At 39.2% G+C, this 21,898-nt stretch overlaps 1 non-coding gene across 1 annotated transcript; it reads right to left on the reverse strand.

Annotated features, from left to right (window-relative positions):
- Nucleotides 1–14,270: 14,270 nt before the first annotated feature.
- Nucleotides 14,271–14,405, reverse strand: LOC140244125 (U8 small nucleolar RNA). The gene has a single exon (XR_011902267.1). It is a non-coding gene; the product is annotated as a U8 small nucleolar RNA (small nucleolar RNA).
- Nucleotides 14,406–21,898: the final 7,493 nt, after the last annotated feature.

Here is a 21,898-nt window from a genome sequence, read left to right on the forward strand (position 1 = left end):
AGGCTGTGTCTGTGCGCTCAATACGCTTTTCAAGTCCTGGTAAGGTTTAACACCGGTTAAGATATATCCGTCCAGGGAGATGGGTTTCCTTGGTCGAAACAATGAGAGAAAGAGACATTTATTTTAATCTCTCCTCTTTACCTATAATATTTGTTATGGGTAATGCCAAAGATATCCTATAAAATCAAAGGTTTACCCTTTATTGATGCATCAGTTAAACTCTTTAAGTGTCCAGCTACTTTTACCTGTAACTGGTCATGCATTTTCTTTGACGTTTAGCCCAGGGGATGAGCTGAATTTGCTTCAATATATTTCCCATTGACACCTGCCCGAGTATATTGGGGGAGAGGGGGTGGGAGGGGGTGGGAGGGGGGTGGGGGGTGGGGGGATTAGTCTTCAACAGGTTAGGATTATTCATCCAAACTTGACCTATTGTTGTATAGCAATAGCCAGCCCACTTCCACATAATGGTGTGCCTCAATTGGGATTAAGGAGATTAGATAATCTCTTTTCATGGGTGGTTAGCTTTCAGACATTTGTGCCAATTGGGGGAAAAGGCACTCCACTGGACATGCCAATTAGTGAACACAGCAAAGTACTAGAGGGTTGAAAGAGAAAAAGAAAAATAGTTTGATTATGGCCTGCTTGTACAAAGAAGGCTTCTCAGTATGCATGAAAAGAACAAAAGCAGGCATCTTGAGTGAGTCTTTAATAGCACCTAGGGTATAATACAGGGGGAGAAGACAGATATGTTGGGAAGAGAAGAAAGATCAAGGGAGCTTTACCCAAATACATGAAGTGCTTTGACTGGAACACTCACAGTGTGCACAATACTTTAATGCAAGCAGGCAGCATATTGATGATTGCATAATATGTTTTGCAACATATGAAGGGTTTGTTTGCAAAAACCGATAAGTCCATTTTTGAAGATTTTGAAGTACGATCTCTGTCATAAAGTACAAAATAATACCTTTTAAATGATATATTGGTCACTATAAAGGTATAGTTTTGAAGTTATGGTCAAAAGAAGCAAACATTTTCTTATTATTCTCTTTATTTTTCTTGACCTTTAATCGCAAATATCTCCATTTGGCAAATATGGACTTATCGGTTTTTGCAAACAAACTCTTCATATTATACACTCATGGATACAAAGTTTTGGTGACAAAAAAAAAAAAAAAATCAGGAGAAATTAGCTAAACTTTGATCAGAACTGGTGACTGTAAATGATCAATGTCCTTTGATTCACTTTCATGTTATTGTTAAAATGAATGCTTCTGCAGTAAACACAGACCACAGCTGTATATATGCCACATTGAGTGCAAACCATGGTTTTTATGCACTTTGATGACTTGATAACCTGTCTGCTCTGGTACTGCATTGTTATGTCGACATGATAAACTTTGTTTTTGTGGAGTATTTTGTTTCACTCTCATTATCAAAAGATAGATTTGAAAAGTACTTGTATCAATGACTATAGTAAACTGCTATAAAGTACATTGTAAATGGTGGGAATTAATCTACATGCAACTGAGCAAAGGTTTCTCACCCTGTATTAAAGCAAAGAGGTCTAAGCCTTTCTATCATTCACTACTACCACTGATATGCGTCATTTGAAACTGAAATCGTTTTGAAAAAGGGAAGTGAGGAACCGGCAACAGTATTTGCCCATTCCTCCTTACTTGTATGCTGTGATTCTATGTAACCATAGAGAAACTCAACCTATAACAGTTTCTCTAAGTGCCACGAATGTTGCAATACAACAAAATTAACCCACTGAAGACAAGTTCCAAGAATACTTGGGCACGTGTCTATGGGAAATGCATGAATAGCAAAATCAGCCCCTCCTCAATGGGGATAAGTGAAACAGCCACTCCATGCATTTGATTATTGTACAAGTTGACTTTTTTTTTGGGGGGGGGGGCTGTATCAAGATAAATTATTCAAAATTAATCTTAAAAAATGCAAGCCTTTCAAACTTTACCACTTTTTTTTTCAAAAACAAACAGTAAAATTGGTCGCAAGTAGGAACTATAGGCCTATATTGCACATCATAATTGGATGTCTATAAGCTCTCTGACTGACTTTAATACAAACACTCACACCTTTACCGACTATTTTCTATTCTTTTTTAAGTGACCTCAGATAGAATAAATTTTATAATACTAGTAAAGGGGAAAGTGTTGCATACAACCTGTATGTGCTGGAAAAAAATATATATATATATATTATATGCCCTACATGTATAATTCATGGAGATTTGTGAGGAAATATTAATAACAGCACAATTCACATTAGGCCTATTTTGTTGCATCAGCTTTCAGTTTTTCATAATTTTCATAATTTTCTTTAGCTGAGACATACATTTGTAGGCCTACATGTATATCTGACTTTAAAATGACTTTTGTAGTACCTTTTTCATGAATATTTGATTTTTAAACAATTAAAGTCTTTAATAATATGAAGGTCAACTTGAAAATGGATAATACATTTCTCTGTATTAAAAAAAGAAGAAGCATGAGTACATTTGAAGTTTTTTACAAAAGAAAAGAAAACTAACAGCCTGTGAAGATAAGAAAATATATGTAAAGTGCACAAAATCCACAAGACATTCCAGTGCGATGTGGGTTTAAATTAAAAACAAAAAACAAGTAAATTTCAATCATACTGACTGATCCAGATCGAACTTTCATGAATATCTGACATCATCAACAACAACAACAAAGACGGAAGCAATGACTGAAAGAGATTTACTCTGGTCTCTGGCTATCTATGCTTCCTAACCGTTACAAGAATAGTGCGAGTATAGGTTCTGCACAGTGAATTAGGAAGAAGAAGAAGAAGATGGTTTGGCAGGCATACCTTTCCCTCTTTACAACTAGATACTAAACTTCGATGGAAAAGAGAGTATTAAGTATTGTGCTTCAAGCATAACAATATGTAGATCTAGAATCTATCAAGAGTTCACAGCTTTCCTAAAAAAAAAAACTGCAAACAAAACTGACGCTACTGAATCACAAAAAATCAGCCAGCGACAGTCCCGATGATGAAAGCTCTGCGGGAGCTCCGGCCAGCGATGCCAGGAGGATTCGCCTGCCGCGAAGCCAGCAAACTCCACGCAGGGTAAACGTTTGACTGTAATGTTTGTAAATGTTAAACTTTAATATCACGAAACTTCGGCGCACTTACCTTATCGTTCAAGCAATATTCCGCAAAAGTTAAAAGATATTAAATCCACATGTTACAGAGAGATGACAAAAGTCATTTCACCCTTGATGAACTCCAGTTAGAACTTTGTTGAAGCAAACGAGTCACAACGATAACTTTATTCCCATCCAGATCCACACAGCTGGTTGGAGGTTAAAAAGCCGTCGAACGGTTTATCGTACGTGAAGTAAGTACTGTACACCATACGTGCGTTCAAAACATCAATATGCTATGCTTGATGGGGGCGGAAGGTCGTAGGTGGAGCTCAACTGTATTGGCTTTTCATGTGTACTGTATACGATCCTTTCGCATGCATGTCGGAGAAAGCGTTACCCCACCCCAACACTACTCGATCCACCGTCCACCACAACCACCACCACGGTATCACCACCCAATTATAGCTGGCGCTCTTCCGCATGGCTCGGTTACTGCGATAATAGGCCTATACTCGTGGTAGTATTAAACGGGTGCAACAATGACTTCGTAAGCACCTTGCGTTATCATGATTCAGATTGTAAACAAAAATGCACCCTCAAAAAACAAATAAACAAATAAAACAAAACACAGAGCCTTATGCCTTCATTGACTCTTTTCCGTTTTACAAATTTAGGGAGAGAAGCTTTTCAAATTGGTTTGTATTGATGAAATCCAATCAGTTATTTCGATGTTTGTGTGAAATCAAAAAGATCGGAGCGTGTCTCTGCCTTCTCGGGAAGAAGGTATTATAATATTGATTGCAGAAATGAAGAAAATCCAGATTTTTCGTTTCTATCTTTGTGATTTTCAACGAATGTCCATTCATGAATAGGATAAACAAAATAATACGAAATATTCCAAGTATATACCGGTATAAACAAAAATTTCTATGCGTGCAGGGGAAAGGTAGGCCTATTGGGAAGAAGACTTTATGAAATATTCCATGAGTTATTATTCTTTAAATGTGTCGTTATAATATGCATGTAATAATATTTTTTCTCTTAAGTCTTTATACTCTCAACCCTATATTGCAGTTTAGTATAATTTTCCCATGTATGCCATTAAAGGGTGAATTGTTAATTTTGGGTTCTTCTGAATGACGACTAATATTTCACTGAAACTGAACTGGAGGACAATTGAACTGCATGGGCTTTATACTTCGTATTCGACTGGCAGACCACTAGCACTATATGTATCGGTTAAATTGTGTAAATCATTTACAAGATTATTCGGTATGCTGAAAATGATTTAAGAGTGGAACCAATATTGAAAAGAGTTGGCGTAAACATGGCATTTTGGAACGAAATGGAAATAATAATACAGTATCAACAAACCGGGCATTTTGGTTGACTCTATGTCAGTAGTTCTCTTTACCAAAGTAAAACATTTCTTATCAGTCTTCCCCATCATAATAATGGTTTATTTTTCATGTACAACTTCTCAGATGCAGACATATACGTACGTTTACTAATAATGTACAGGGGCGGATCCAGGAATTCCGTAAAGAGGGGCACAAAAATATCTCTTGTGCTACTTTATCCGGGTTTCATTTCATTTTTTTTTTCTTTTGTTTTGAAAAAAAAAAATAAAGAGGGGGCTTGCGCTTGGTGCGCCCCTCTGGATCCGCCACTGATGTAGGTTTAGAGCAAACTTAATATCAGAATGATTTTCGTAAATATTCCCGTTTCTTTCAGTGGTATAAGTCTCTGTAATATCCCGATTATAAATAAGAATGTGGATATTACGAACATGATGACGCACGATCTCACAGAATGATAATCTTCTCTTGCGTGATATTTTCCATGTTGTTGGTTCCGAGATCTCGTCTTCTCGCATTTTCGGGTCCGAGAGTTTTTTTTTTATGCGGTGTATAGGCAATTATAAAGAAGAAGAGTCTCATATCGTCATGAATACCTCCCTTTCTCTCCTTTTCGGGCCAGTCGAGAAGTCGAGAATTAAGACGAGATCTCACAACTCTGTCAGTTTTTACTAGTATATAGTTGTTATGCTGTCACATATCGATTGTTTATGAACTGTATACAATCATAAATTATATAGATATTCATTTCGTTTTTGTTTCTGATTGTGTACACTTTGTAATATATAATTGACGCTGATAAAGGTTTTTTTTTTTTTATTGAAATAAATGAATTGAATTGAATTGAATTGAGTTGAATTGAATTGAACTGAATTGAATTGAATTGCCCTGAATTGTTTATTGAACTGAATTGAATTGAATTGCCCTGAATCGACATTGAATATGTATATAAAGCGGGCCTCTGTGACTCCGGATGGGACTGCATTAATACCCTGTTTGAGGACGTGATAAATGTGCTGATTATGATAAATGAATAAATGAATTTATAAATTTATAAACAGGTAATGGACACAATGAAAAAATACTCAGATGCTGATGTATAATACATTAATAAATGCTAGGGACTCACACATTGGAGTGGAATTTCATTGAAAAGGGGCGCTGAAAACTTATCCAAACTGGACTTAATGACGTATGACCCTACTAAACCAATGTGACCGAAATTGTAAGATAAAGCTGTCCATAATTTTATTTGGAGAAGAGAGGAAGCAATATCTCCTCCAGGGGCGGATCCAGGAATTCCGTAAAGAGGGGGCGTGTTTACAAAATTAAAGGGGGGGGGGCGCACGCACCCCTCCCCCCATTTTTTTTCTTTTTATTTCTTTTGTTTCAACAAAAAAATAAAGGGGGGCGTGCGCCGGTTGCGGTCCTCCCTGGATCCGCCCCTGTCCTCCACTTATCATTCTGTAACGCTGCTCTGGGTGACGGAAAATAGGAACAACAAAGTCAAAGTATTTCTGTCATAATTTGTGGCAAAAATCATGGTTAATTTTAGGAACATACGAGCAAGACTATCTAAATTGAACTATTATATATAGAGCCTTGAGAAATTGTCCTCAATATAATAGTCTTTCATTACATGTATAGGTTCAGTCTTGTATCTTAATAAAAAAATTACCATAAAAAGGAAGTAATAACTTTTTATTTTTTCAACTAAATGTCTTGAACATAAATGATGTGTATATTTATACACGGCTGTTTCATCACACCCTTGGAAGCTGTCAGTATATGTGGTAAAGTGTATTACAACAATTTACTTTTTAGTGGGCTATAAGATATATTTTGAAGCTTTTGAATGCATGTTCATTGTGGGGTTTTTTTTTTGTTCATTTTTTCTTTTTGTTTTGTTTTGTTTTCTTTCGTATTTTCATTTATGCACACACACACACATTCCTAAAAATCCTTTCTCAATGGTATGATTTAGAGACTATTTCAACCTTTATTTCTACTGAACAAAAAACTGCATTAGCAGTGCTAGATTATATGCAATAAAATCAAATTGAAGATATAATATTATGGTAAAGATGTAGGCACTATATTTATTATCTGTAAAACTAAAAGATAAGGGGTACAGTGAGTTCGATGTAAGGCTCTTATGGAGGCCGGGAGATGACTTTTATAATTATAAAGATTTCACTCTATATATGCGTATGACTGGTGGTTGTGAAAATGTTATGTGAAGTTTTAAAGTGGAATAAGTTCCTTATCTTAGATCTCATATCCCACTTTGATAACTCTTCGATGCTATAGGGCCTACTGTTTGTTTGATACGGATTATATGTAATATACTATAAGATGTATCTTTTTCATTTCAAGTCCGTTTCTGCCCAAAGGGGGATGTTTTGCCCGGTTCTCATTTAACCAAACCAAGGTGCGGTCCGTGGCATTGTTGTAATGAAAGAGCTACATTGCGCGGGGGAGGGGAGTTGCCTATTTTTTTGATGATGGCAGGTAGTGGTATTAAATGGTAATGGTTTTTTAAAAACCATTTGCAGTCATGGAGATGGCTGACTTGCAGAATACATAACCATACTTTGATTAAAATGTAAAACTATACACAATTATCATTAAAAAAAATGACACCTGATGAACAAAATTTCAAAATGTATCAAAATTCCAAATACACTTAGGAATAATGCATGAATAGGCCCACATGCTTATCCGGGCAATTACCCCAGAGGGCAATTACCCCCCCCCCCCTCCCGCCCCCCCCCCCCCAGCTAAATACTGGTTAGTGGTAAGGTTATAGAGTAAAAATTATAGGGTTAGGGTTAGGACTTTGGGTTAGGGTTAGGATTAGGTTCAGGATTAGGATTAGGATCAGGGGAAGGGTCCGGGGTAATTGCCCTAGACCCCCTACATGGCCGTTTTCAAAAGAGGAGGGGGGCACTTCCGGGTTTCATGAGCTAACAAGCAAAAACTAAAAAAGGGGGACACCATCAGTGGATCGTCTGGTGCCACTTCCGGATTTCTTCAGCTGGAAAAAAAAGGGGGGCCGAGCCCCCGGTTCCGCCGACCCTGAAATAGGCCTATTATGATTAGGCCCTAATTGATGTGGAACAATCATCATAATCATGTATGCTGTGAGCTTTTGCGTAAAATCAAAAGCAATCAACATGACTGGTAAAGCTCTGAAATATTGTGCTCGTAGCTGGTTGGCTCTAGGCCGAGTCAAAAGCCTGCGTAACATAATGCGTACATAACATTGTAAGCGAATGATATGACGGTCTCGTGTGTATGTGTGTGCCAATCGGGATGTGGGCTCACTTCCCAGTGGACATCGATGGTACGGTGTGTGTGGGACACCGAACTAACTTCGGTGGTGTGGGATCGCAATGACATCCCACGCGCGAGTGTACCCACCTAGCTACGCACAAAATAAGTATTGTATAGGATTGCCTTTCCTGTAAACGTACGTACAACGTACTACGTACAGTAGTACGTGTACCGACCGGTAACGTGCGCGCTGTTGTTTACCATTCCTATTCTTAATCCAAAGTTCGGAAACTACCTGGTTCGTAAAGTCACTTCATCTGACTTATTAGAAGGGAGTACAACATATAAATGGCAGAACCAGAAGAGGCCCAACATTTAGAGGTGAGTAGACAGACAAATGTGACTGCTAAATTTTAGTCTTAACATCGTCCGGCGACACTCGATCGTCATGATTGTTGAGAGGTAGTGCCGAAACGACTTTCCTCCAAATTGAAACCCTCCTACCAGGTTACTCACTGTGAAGCCGCCAGCCCTGCCGGCCCACGTCCGGCCAGCCAGCGGGACGCCGTGCGGAAAATTGCAGGTAGGCCTACTCACTCGGCCTCGGCCAAGATCGCAACGACCAACACGCTGATGACTTGAATGACATGCCTGTGATAGACCCTGAATAGTAGTGGCCCTCGACTGCTGCGGTTATAGAGAAGAAGATTAATTACATACAGTTTAACTTACACTAAAAGAGCTAAAAAGAGTTCAATTTATAATATTGGGTCCCATGTGTGGTATAGATTCTAGCCAATATTGCGCCTGTTTCGTGTTTGTACACAATCAATGGTGTTGTACTCTTCGAATTTTCAGTAGGTATGTTTTTGACGTTTGTTTTGGCAATGCAATCTTAATTCTTACTGTCATCTTTAATAGTCAGGGGCCACACACATAGAAAGGAGAGGTCATCTGTTTGGAGGAGTTTTATAACATTTTTTAGTAGGGTCTAACTGACATGAAGTGACGTGTGATGGTTCTCCGACAAGACGGACAGAAGCCTCTGCTGGCCGTGGCCTCTCATATAAATTAAAGACACTTGTGTAGGTGGATGCTAAACTAGGCCTACTGCCCCTAAGGGCTGAGGTACCTCACCCGGCAAAATCGTGAAATCGGCCCCACCGCAGTGCGCGTGCGCCCTTGCGTTAGCAAGCAAGTTTAGGTTAGGGTTGTATTTGTGTTTAAATTGGCTGTTAAATTAGATCGGGGGCCATTACGAAGTCCTTCCGAGAATGAAATGTTGAAGAAGCACGGAAAAAATGGGAGAAAGGGAGGAGGAAAGATGCTATGCTGTGGAAATCGGCCCCGCTGCTGTATTTGATCAGTCTCGTGTAAACGCCGTTTGGTGGGGCCGCATTCACAAGTATTATACTGTGGAAGAAAGCCCCACTGCCGTGCTTATCTACCGATGAACGCCACATGGTGGGACTGAATTCACGAGTATAAACAGGCGAGCCGCCATAGTATTAGTACGGACACGCAGTGGTGGGGCCTATTTCACGAGTATGCCCCTTGCCCTCCTCAAATTCACAACCTAGTACTAGTTAACGTCCACGAGATCATCAAAAGTAACATCTGATAAATACAGTACACTCACCAGCTGTTTGAAATATCAAAGATTTGGGTGAAATTGTCGGGGAAAAAGACACAGTTACCAGCTCATCAGCACACTGATAACATGCTAATACTAGTACGCTGATATTTTAACCCGTTGAGGACAGGCTGATTCTCCTATAACCCAGGGGCGTTCCTTGTACACAGTTATACTGTACGCATTGGGGCTGGTCGCAGTTAATTCTGCTACAACACGTATTTCCCATACTATGGGCCATAGACACCTGCCCAAGTATACTCGGGACTCGTCCTCAATGGGTTAAACTGATTATTGGTGAATACTGTACATCCATTAGCGAATCACATTGGTTTCTTTGGGTAGAGTACCCCCTCAACAGTATCAGGTATGAGAGCCTTCAGTCTGTATAGGAGAGGGATTCCGTGACTCAGCCAGCTACTACCCTGTTTATACTAAGCAAAAAGAGGGTTCTGAAGCCTATAGCAGTCTCGAGCAGCCTTTAACTCAGTATACCAGTAAACAGACAAAAGGAGATCAGATGAGATCAGATCAGGTCAGGTTCTGAAACCACCTACAGGGGGTGGTTTCAGAGCCTGCTATAGCAGTCTCTGCTGTAGTATAAACGCTATACGCTAGGGGGTTCTAGAAACTGTCTTTTAGCCGACCCGGAAGTTATCGCCAAAGGTCGTCGCCCGCTAACGTAAACAACCCAACCGTCGTGACCGACGCAACTTGCACACTTTTGCGCAAAAGCCTGCGCTGTGTATCAGACGGGAGGAGCTGGTTGGGCCTGCTTTTAGCAGGCAGTATTATAAACAGACGAGAGGCTGCTTTCTCAGAGTGGGCTTTTGAACCTCCTCAAGGATGCTCTGAAACCCACTAGCAGTATAGCCTTTTGTCAAGGCCCTCTCGCTGTAATGGGCGAGCGAAGCGAGCCCAGCCGAGCGCGCCAGCGCGAGGGCCTTTTGAGATCTGCTTCACACATTATTATTCATGACACGTGAATTCTTCTGAATACTCATTTTAATGGCTTCCGGTCAACCAATGGAATGGCGCGCTCCCCGCATCCTCAGCCTTGGTGGTCATGCCTGTTCGTATGCATCACTGACCACCCGAGTAGGTCTGCCACGGAACTCTACACACTCTGTGTGTAGAGTTCTGTGAGGTCTGCGGCAGCTGCGTGCATTCGCTCTATTCAAATCGGGTTCGAGCAGACAGACACGCTGATTGGACCCCGACTTTTGCTCCCGAAATCGGGGAGCAAAAGTCGGTAATTCAAAGGGCTAACAAAAGGATGCGAAGCAGATCTCAAAAGGCCCTCGCGCAACCCCTCTCTGCTGGGCTCTCTTCACCATACAGCGAGAGGGCCTTGACAAAAGGCTACTAGCAGTATAAATGGGGTATTAGTCTCTATGGAACATATCCCCAGGACAGTAAACTGATCTGTGGGTCTACCACACACAGTGACCTACAGGCTGTAATGCTCTAAAATGACTCAGTATTGACACCTATTGATATTTTAGTTTACAGAATGATATTCTTGTTTTCAGCTTCCCCACGATGGCATTGTTATCCTAATGTGGTCATGACTAGTATGAATGGCTTCTGGTAGCTTAGAGTGCATGCGGTGCTGAGCATCTGTTAATACAGCGAAATACCTTGTAGGTGCATACATATTTGGCTAATGTAAACCATTATTAATTGTTGGGGTATATCATTACATCCGTCAAGTGTTTTTTGTTGCTGTTGGTTTCGTCTGATTGCATAAATGACTCCAAAAATAATTTGTGGACAGATTTCACAAAGTTGATAATGACACAAGGAACAGATTATTAAATTTTGGTAGTGATCTGGAACACTGTGTGGATCCAGAAATTTTCATTTTTTAAAGTTTAAAGGATTATCATTGGCAAATAGGGCCAACAAATGAGGGAGTTCAAGCTGTGTGTACTTGAGGTGTGTACACATGCACTGAGCAGCATCCAAGGTACAGCAGGAGGAGATGAGGTAGACTCTGAGACACTAGAAAGGCTTCTTTATCATTGGGAAATAGGGCAATTTCATCATGCATGTATGGATGGAAATGAGCTGCTTGGTGGAGGTTTGCACTCTGTGAGTGCTTTTCTTGTTGGATATTGTGGCATTCAACATTCTTGATAATGGTTGGGTTTTAGGGGAATAAATACAAGAGGTTTTTTTTTATTTGTTTCTTTTGTGTTGTCACTTGAAAGAAAAGAAATTAGCAAAAAAGCTGTTGCAAACTGATTATCCACCCCCTCCCCACTTTTAAAAACTCAGCGCCGGCCCTGTCCAATAGTAGCAAAGCAAGGGATCAGAGTCAAATGAGGGCCTAATGTTTTGATCCTAGCAGTAACTTCTAAATAAATAAAATGGCAAACATGAAGGGGCAGCAGACACATGGACTACAGATGTACTGCCATGTAGGGGATAGGGACACAGAACAAAGAAGGCAAAAGGGGTGGGTTGGTTGTCAAGGGTAAGAAGCCAATCAGGTATTAAAGGAGGTTGGATTAAAGCGAAGGGGAGAGCAAACAAAAGGGGAGAGGTAAGGGCCAATGATGATCCCATGGATCAATGAGAACAACCTGTGAAGGGTAAAGATGAATAGGAAGCAAACGTCTAACAAGATCAAGAACAAGACAATGAAGGTGTGAAGAGTAGGGAAGGCTGAAATAACAACATGATGAGTGAAAAGGGGGGGGGGGGGGGAGGGGACCAAACAGATAGCCCAATAGCTGGTAAACAAAAGTGTATAAAAATGTGAAAGTCAACTTGCAATTATGTATGCACTGTACACAACATATTGAATGTGTAATAAAATATACTACATATGGGAATAGATACCCTATGTGAAAAAATATGTGGAAAATCAATGTTGTGTATTAGTGCAAGTAATATACCAGTAAAGGCTCTAAAAGTATCTCTGATCAAAATAGGGGGAGGGGAGGCATGAAAAATAAATTGTTTTATAATTGTTATCCTGTAAAGTTTCCTGTGTTTTCACTAATTTGATACAAGTCACAGCCACTTGTAGTAAATTTGGCAGAGGTGTCATTATAATGTGATCATCTAGTAAGTCTTCTATTGAACTGTGCCCAAGTCTTCACTATTAAAAATCTGTTATTTTTTGACATGAAATCAATATTTCAAGAATACATGTAATAAAATTTTCCTTCATATCTGTTCATTGTACCATTGTTTGATTTGGACCTAGCAACAATGCCTTTTAATAGGGAAAAAAGAAGTTGCCCTTGGCTCCAAATGCACTTTATAAAGCCTGTGAACTGCACCAGTCTTGCCACAGTATACAGGGGGGGGGGGGGCGTGGGTTGAGAAACCGCTGATCAGCATGAGGTATGATGAAGAGTATGAGTGTGTGATTAAAGGGAGTGTAGCAAAAGAGCTGCTGAAAAACTGCTTATCCAGTAGTGGCGAGCCAATGTAGTAAAATGAAGTCAAAAGGGACCTGGGGGGTGTTTCATCAACGTTTGTCAGCGCTGACAACTGTCAGCGCTGACAATTTCAGCAAAATCCTTCGTTTTGATTGGATGAGATGCTCTGGTCACTGACTGTTACTATGGTTATTGTCAGCGATGACAACTTTTTGCGCTGACAAACGTTGATGAAACACCCCCCAGAGCTTTCTATCTTGGCAGAATCTTCATCAGAGGCAAAATGACAAACAGGCAGGGAAAGCAATCACAAAGAAGGACTACACACAACAAGAACAGTCAGGGGAGGGCTAGGGACACAGAACAAAGAAAACAAACATCAAAAAGAAGGGTTGGAGATCATGGGCAAGGAGCCCAACAGGTAAAGGGAGGGGGATTGAAGCAGGAGGGGGGACAGACAAAAGGCAGAGGAGGGTCAGTGATGATCCCAAGGACCGGGGGGGGGGGGGGGGGTGGGGGGGGGAGGGGGACAATCTGTGAAGGATAATGAATAGGGAGGCAACATCAAACAAGATAAGGAACAACAAAGGGATAAAGAAAGGAAAAGAGTGAAATAGCAATATAGCATGAGTTGGGGGGGGGGGGGGGGGGGAGGGGGCTGAGCAAGCAGCGAGCCCTAACCTGGCCCTATCATAATAATAACAATAATGATGATATTGATGATACTACTACTATGATGATATTGATGATACTACTACTATGATGATATTGATGATACTACTAATAATGATGATAATGATTTTGAAAAAAATAAGCAAAAAAGGGGGATAGCAAAAATTTAAAGGGAGAAATATATGCATGTATGCAAGTATGTAATGCACATATTTGGAGCACAAACAGTTAAGTTATGTTTAGATGGAAAAGGGCTGTATAAAAGAGACTCTGACAAGAAGAAGGAATGAATTAGGAATAAAAGGAGTGCACTAGGAATAAGCACAAAGAATGAAAAAAAAAAATGATACGATAAAAAAACGACCAGTATCTCGTGTAATAAATGCCGCGCAACTAGCATACTTTTTCGCGCAATCATGTTTGCAGTTATAAAATGCAAGAAATTCAGTCAGAGCTGTATAAACAGAAAAGAGAACTTGCACATTTTTGTGCTCAATCATGTTTGTAGTTATGCAAGAAATTCAGTCAAAGCAGTATAAATAGACAAGAGAATGGTTTTCTGAGTGGACTTTCACACTTTCGGGGGGGGGGGGGGGTGCTCTGAAGCCTTCCCCCTTACTGTAAAAGTGGATATTTTCGTGGTGTTGAAATTTTCGTGCATTTCTTGCGTTCCACTTTTACAGTATACCCTCGGTACACCCCTTCTTCTCTTATACTCCTTGAGGGGTATATGGGAGGAAAGTTTTGTTATTATAGGTTTATGATAGTTAAAAGAGTGGATCCATCAGGATGAATCAGAGATGGGGTTATGGGGGGTTGTCATATCCCCATTCCCATGGAGTAATCCTTGTGATCATCCAATACATCTCATCATATTCAAGCTATCTCCGGAGGAGATAACAGGTAAGGATTACACCCTTCCTGATGAATGCCTACTGAATGGAGACTGTGTGGGTCTGTTCAATCTTTACTGCACTTTGGTCGTGGTTACTTTTGTATGATTTGTGGCGCTGTTTTTTTTTTTCATTGCAGGGCAATTTGAGTGTTCTTACATACAATATTTCACTGAGATATATTTTTGGTGATTGGTAAAACTCTGTATGATGTTACAAACACTAACAAGGGGATTATGATGCTCCTAGGGCGTCAGAGAGTGGAGGAACGAAGAAAGGTTCCTCCTGTGACTTTGCTCATGAATATTGCTTATGAATATGCATAAGTGCCTCCGCTCAGCTCTAGCTCTGCCCAAGCACGTCATCAGCTGTTTGCCTGAGCTAGTGAGTGTGCGTAATCATCCTTTGTGTATAAAGGTCCTTTTGCGTGCATGATACGTGTGTGCGCCTGTGTGTGGGTGTGCAGGGTATAGTCTTTGCATCAAGACTTTGTTCCACGTTATGCTAAGTAATAAAATGCATGACTTGACATCAATTATTTTTTATTCCGAAAACCCCTGTCATTGATAAACTAATCAAAAAGGTATGACTGTTTGAATGCCAATGAATTGCCCTCCGTAGCATGCTAATGATAAACCGTATACATGTACATGTAGCCTGCTGTGGTAGGCTTTTTTTCATATCACATTTGTTATTATTTGTATTTTTTATTTCTATATTATATATTAAATTAATATTTATATGCTTATGTACTGTATTGGTCATAATATTTATATCATTTTAATCATTAGAGAAAAAATGCTGTATACCATTTGCTAGTTTGCCACTATCAATGGTAAATCATACAAAAAACTGATTTTAAGGCAGAATGGTAGGGATTTCATTGGACCCACAATTTTCTAATATGAGAAAGTTATAGGATCTTAAAGATTCCTGTGTTTTCATTGGTCAATAACACTAGTTGAAACCACATACTGTATCCGCCACATATCTAGCAAGTCTAATTTTTCGCAAATCGGGACTTCTTGACAATTTTGCGAGTGGTTAAATTGGCGATTGTGGAGTACAGTACTGAAAGGAGAAATGCATGTTTAATGTGTGCATGTCACATTCGTGTTGAGATGAAAGGTAATGTTTTCACATGTTTGTAGATTCACAAATCGCACCCAACTCACAAAATTAGTGAAAATGTAAACTCGTGAAATATTCGGCGTAAACAGTTATTACTCAAATTGGCAAAGGTGATGATACCACTGTCTCATAAATCTTCCATTGAACGAAATATTTTCACTACATGTTCTCTTCAACAAAAAAAAAAAAACCCAGAAAACCCAGAAATTGATATAAAGGGTGAAATGATTCCTTTGCATCAAATTGTTGTCCTGTAATGATGTAGCAAACTGTGTAATTTCTAATGGGAAGGAGTTACAGTTGCTATTTATAAGCTCATCATTGACAATGCAATGCATGATTTAGGCATTTCTTTTTTAAAGTATTTTTTTAATAGAATTGATGGTGTTCGCATTGCATTGCAAAAATTGATTTGTGAAAACTGTGAATTTTGAGTGTATGTGAATGGGCTTTCTGTACTTGACATTTCATTCTTTGCCCATAAGCCTGTGATGGTTTTAGTATAAGAGGGCAGTATTTACAAATCATGAGATTGTATGAAATTTTGTTGAAGTTCAGTGATTTTTCTGTGTTCTATTATGCTAGAAGTGCTGTCTGGCACCCCTTTTAGACCAATCAGTCACCAAAGAAATGTTTATTTTATTTTATTTTATTTATTTATTTTTTTTTTACTGAACATGTGTGAAAAGACTTGTGTGTTGTGGAAATAAATTCAAGGTCAAGCTACTAAAGCTCTCACTCCTCAAAAATATATTTCTGACGTCATTCTTTAAAGGCAAAAGTCACACAACCAAAGCAAAAACTGGTCGGAAATATTGATTGTTCTAATTTGATTGTGTAAAAAACATGATTCCAGTTTTTGATTTCAGAAGATAATTTACTTTGTTTGATAATGAGGTCTTCTTGCCAATAGAAAGAACCCAGTGTCAATTCACGTTTGATCTTTAGCAGAAAGTGCTGCTATGATACGAGTGTCATGTATAGTATTTCTTGGGTTATTTGAATTAATTAGGATGTTGCAAAACAGGAAATGCCTTGAAATTTGTTTCCAACATGCAGGAAACATTTCCAGCCTTCGCTGGTTGGGCACATACACTTTGTGATGTTAGGGAAGTTACAAAAATAGTCGATATTTACTGTTGTTTTCCGGTCAAGCTCTTTCCTGTCCTTGTAAACAAGAAGTTGCTTGTCATAACAAGAAATTTAATTTGTGCTTTATTTTTAGTACTTGTTTGTGGTAGGATGTGAGTCCAGTCTTATACATGTATTTTCTCCTTGTGCGTGTTTATACAGGAGCCTCTCTCGGCGCGCATGAGCCGGTATTTTACCTCCCACATGAGCGCTTATTTCTCGTGTTTATACAGAAGTCAAAATACCGGCTCATGCAAGCCGATGCAAGCGGACCTCAGCTGAACCGGACCTCTCGAATTTTGGGGTCAAGCATAGGTCACGTTCGCAGTGCAGTTTATTGCATGATGGGAAAAAAGAAAAATCCAAATCAAGATGGCGCCTGCCAGGTCATCAGGACCACCAAGCTTGAAGGTCATTCTTGTAAAGTTCCTCTTGACAACCACCCGGCCAAATGATCAATTGAAATCCAGTTTTTCAGTAAGAAGGAGAAGACGTGGTTCGATCATGACAGATATTAAAATACGCGCTTTCCGGTTACCTCTCGAATTTCGGTCGTCTGTATAAACACACAGCAAAATACGCGAGGCTCCTCTCGCATCGGCCACCTCAAAAGGTGGCGGATGGAACCTCTTGCATGAGCCTGCATTTGGCGGCGTATGCCGGTATACGCCGTGTTTATACAGAGCAAAATTCGAGAGGTCCTCTCGCATGAGCCGGCATGAGCGCGTATTTTGCTTCTCTGTATAAACACGCTCCTTGTAGTTGTCTGTTAAGGCAAAACTGTGCAATATATCAGAAACTCTGGTTAGGTAACTTGTGAAGTGTGCAGAATCAAGACATGGATGCTGTGATGCACCTACTACTACTGTACGAGCTGAAATTTTCGCGTACAGATATTTTCGCGAATTGCTACTCGGAGGACATTTTCGCGTGCTGTTAATTTCGCGGTTACGAGGGTCTAACTGAACTTACTTATTTGCGCGTTGTTATTTTCGCGGTTCAAAGGCGATTCGCGAAATTCGCGAAAATAACACCACCGCGAAAATTTCAGCTCGTACAGTAGTATATTGTGTGTATGTCATTTTTATGTTGGCTTCTGATGATCATATCAATTATTCCACCTGTGAATAATTATGTTATATTGGATGGCTATGAATGGGATACCAGGGAATATTGGCCCTAACAAATACAATATTCCCTGGTATTCCATGAATTAATGCCATCCAATATAATTATTATCATCTACACTCATGTAGAGAAAACACAAACTACGCAAAAGTACCGTAGGTCTACTTCTACTCGTCTTTGAAGTTAACTCAGCAGTCCCATCTCAGTGTTGAAAAGGCGAAGCCCGTAAAACTGCGTATGAAGCAAGCAACTAGCAAGATGTTTGCGCGCTTGTGAATTTTAACAAAATTTTGCGCATTATGTAGCAAGCGTTCGCGCACTCAGCAAGGGCTCGCATATTAGACGAAACAAAATACGGTGTAGTATTGAATGGCCAGTAACAACGGTAGCCCATGGGCAACTAATACGTTGGCCTGGATGCATTTTGTTCAATATGCTCTCATATTGATCGGTAAAAATTGAGCGGACAACAATATACGTGTTTAATATGCCGCTAAAATATCCTATGGATGCCTATAAATGATAATCATGTTCACCGTATAGGCCTACTGGGTTACCATATTTCATGGACTACCAAGATTTTTTTTTTCTGTTGTTGGGGTCAGACATCACACATTGCCCAAGCCTTGTGAGATTTATACCTTGAATATTATAGGCCATTCACTACAAGCCAATGAGTCATAGCAATACCGGTAAAAGTTTACCTTGGGTCTGAATATGAAAACTACCAGAGCCTCGTGGCAAAACAAGTGCACAGTGGGGAGCATGTGGTGAGGCACATTATGATTATCATACAGTGTACCAGTTTGTGTATTGCATGTGATTTGTGTGTGTGTGTGTGTGTGTGTGTGTTAGTTAATTGTGTGTCTATCTTTGAATGGTGATACTTGTGCACTGCACGTACTCACCTACTGTACGCGTTCAAGGACACAGCGTGCGCGCTGCCATATTGTCTCACTGTACGCTCTGACAACGAGTGGGGGCGCTGATCACTTTCGGCCGATTTAATTAATCGCACTTCCTGTACAGCTTTCACTAGGGTAAAAAATCGAGAACTACCTTTCGGCGGCAATTTTGAAATAATCTCAATGTCACATTGTCCAAAAAAAGTGGATTTATGAAAAATGAAAGACCCCTCATCGTCCTTTGTCATACAGATAATGGTGACAATATGAAATTACGTTAATCAAGCCCTCTTTCTTTCACTGTCTCAACACATCGCCAACGCAGTTAGTCCCATGCGTATTTTCCACAATATTTAGTCATTTTATTTTACAATTTTTGAACGTATTTCAAACATTAACCAAAGTTTTTCCATAGTGCCTTTTGTGTTTTCTTTGATCAGTGATTCATATTCTTTGACTTTGTAATTCCAATTGCAAGTCTAATTGGGCAGATTTTTTTTTTTGATTGACTTTATATCACCATGCATGCCCGTGTTAACACAGGCTTGGATGTCCATCGGGACCATCTGTCTCGGGTGTAAATATGTGGTGATTTATTTTGCATGGACTGGAAAGTTGTTGGGATGGGATGGGATGGGCGATACTGTAAAACAGAAAAAAAAAATTCTGAAAATCCTGTGTTTTTATCTCCATTATTATCATTATGACCATCACCTTCATCACCACCATCATAATGAACTCCATCATCATCATCATTATCATCTGCACGACAACATTATCGCCTCCTTCATTATCAGCTTTACCATCATAATCTTGTCTTTTTAGTCATTGACATTGACTGGTCTTATCATCATCACCTCATCTTGGGATTTTACAGTTTTTGGATCTATGATGTCATAGCAATGATGATTGATATACTGTACGTATGTTATTTACCTCTGCTTCCTTTCCTTTATTTTTTCTTTCTCTTTGTTTTTTTTCCTCTCTACCGCTTATCCTCCCTTTATATACAATATATATAAATATATACAATGTATATATATATATATATATATATACATATATATATACATATTTTTTTTTTCCTGACGCACAACTGCAATGATTATTCGTTATCATTATATCTCACAATTTGTAAAGTGATTATGTGCAATATTGGTGGGATTGGAAAGAAATTTATATAATGATATAATCACTGATATTGTTTTGTATGGATTAATTTGGATGCTGTGTTGTATTTTAGGGCAAGCTGATTTGAGTTGTTTCAGTTTATCGCATCACTGGCTGACATGGGGGGGGGGGGTAGAGTTTGGGAACGCAGTAACAGGGAAGGTGTCTGGAGTTTTTCTTGACCGAAAGATTGGTCTGCATCTGGTCGTCAGGGAAACGTTCCGTGGAGACTGCGTCTGGTTACCACGGATCCCCAGGATAGCGTTAACGTCAAAAATAAATAAATAAACAAATAAATAAGAATAAATAAATAAGAATAAAATAAAATAAATAATGTAGATAAATAAAAGACTCCTCCAGACAGACGGATCTTTCTGTCTACAGTTTTTCATGCCAATGGAGCCAGTTTTCACGCCATGTTTTCATACGATTGTTCTTTTCAGTTTGACTTTGCATACGTGTTCGGTTGTTTATCTATTTATCATGTACTATTTCGTGTTGTTTTCTTCTCTCTATGTACATATTGTATTTGTTGTTTTGTCATTTATATGTAAAAATCCAGCACTGAATTTCTTGTGATGTTTTTATTGGACGGTTAAAAATGAATTGAATTGACTTTACTTGAATTGAACTGAATTGAATTGAATTCTCTCGAAAAAAATGCCCACAAATGTTGTCAATCGGGAGCAAGATCCTCATGTTGGTATATGCAGTGTATGTTCACTGGCCATGGAAAAAAAAATAAGGGTGGCCCCACTAAAAAAACAAGGGTGACCCCACTAAAAAGCATCATCAATTTCAAAACACACATGGGTGATTACTGTTGCAGCACTCCACGATCACCAGTATCATAAAAAACATGAAACACATGCAATGACCTCACACCATCTCAAACAGAGGCAATGGCAGCCAAAGTTGTAAAAGAAATGATAGGCTAGCAAAATCCACAAACAAAACAGCAATTCTCAAGGATGGCAACTTAGGACAGGCAATGTATTTTTTTCTGTTTATTACAATAATTAATATAAGCTTGTAATTTATAACAACATAAACTATAAATTCATATATAAAATATATCATACAAATTACTTTTAAATAGGCTCTTTGTTGCAGTGTTATGTATAGATTATTTCCTTTACTTTTGAGGGGGGACAGAACATAGGATATACATGTATACCATTGTCAGTGTAATGTAGATACATGCTGTCATTTTCATTAGTACTGTATAAGTTATATACATGTATTTTGCTGGGGGGGGGGGGTATATCTTCACGAGTCAGTCTTCATAAAATTTCCCTTTCCAATATTTGTCTATTCATAGTTAAAGAAACATTACTAAAATTCTAAAATTAAACTCTTGCTAACTTCCCAATCTAGTGATAAAATCACAAAGAAATTATGTATGTGAAATAAATAGCTTATACATTAAAACTCAACAGAAGTCAGATGTTTTATAATCTAATACCCAAGCCTAAGCCAGTATGTGACCTTCCCTTATCACTTCACAAAAACTGAACTACACCTTTTGAAAATTAAAACTCAACATTGTCGAAGACAACATTATCCCGTGGTACCAGCTTTGGGGAGCTGGGCTTGGCCTCATGGGTGAGCGAGGGGGGAGAAGCAATGTACTCCCACCTTAACAACATAAGGAGCAACCTGAGACGTTTCTCCCTCACAGACGAGCTCCAGCTTGATCTCTGATCAGTCGAAGAACAATGGATCTTTTTGAACCCAGCTTCCTATCACAGAAACAGGAAAAAGTAAAGTGATCAAACAATGAGTGAATGCAAAGGAAATCTATGATTACTGAAACTAGAGAAAGACAATAGACTGTAATTGCTTGATGAATCAAACACTAATCTCTGACTCACTACGTACTGCATCGATTGTTATCGTGATGGCTGCTTCGAAAGCAGCAGAGAAGACAACCAAGAAGAAATCGGCTGAGCATTCACCGACTCAGGTGATGGTCCTTTAGTTTCTCGCAGTAGAATTGCACCTAATATACATTGCAAATACACTTAAGTACATCAAAAATGCAGATATCAAATTTCATTTAA

This window comes from Diadema setosum, chromosome 20 (assembly GCF_964275005.1).
Source record: "Diadema setosum chromosome 20, eeDiaSeto1, whole genome shotgun sequence".
In the NCBI taxonomy this organism is placed as follows: Eukaryota; Metazoa; Echinodermata; class Echinoidea; order Diadematoida; family Diadematidae; genus Diadema; species Diadema setosum.